The sequence below is a fragment of the Sinocyclocheilus anshuiensis genome, unplaced genomic scaffold, assembly GCF_001515605.1.
Source record: "Sinocyclocheilus anshuiensis isolate Anshui unplaced genomic scaffold, SAMN03320099.WGS_v1.1 scaffold637, whole genome shotgun sequence".
NCBI lineage: Eukaryota > Metazoa > Chordata > Actinopteri > Cypriniformes > Cyprinidae > Sinocyclocheilus > Sinocyclocheilus anshuiensis.
The window spans coordinates 1,115,752-1,115,953 of record NW_015539816.1 but is presented as its reverse complement, the minus strand read 5'-3'; positions in this window follow the sequence as shown (position 1 = coordinate 1,115,953).

The window sequence follows — 202 nt, the reverse complement described above, 5'->3', positions numbered from 1 at the left end:
CTTTCACCGTGGACGAAGCGGAGTCCAGCCCGGGGTCGTCACATGTGGTTGCCGCAAGCCCACCGGCCGCTCCTCTGTCGAATTTGCTGGCCGCACCGTTCTCAAGCCTGCCGGCCTCCCCTCACACTAGCCCGCCGGCCTCCGCTCACTCTAGCCACCGGCCTCCGCTCACTCTAGCCACCGGCCTCCGCTCACTCTAACC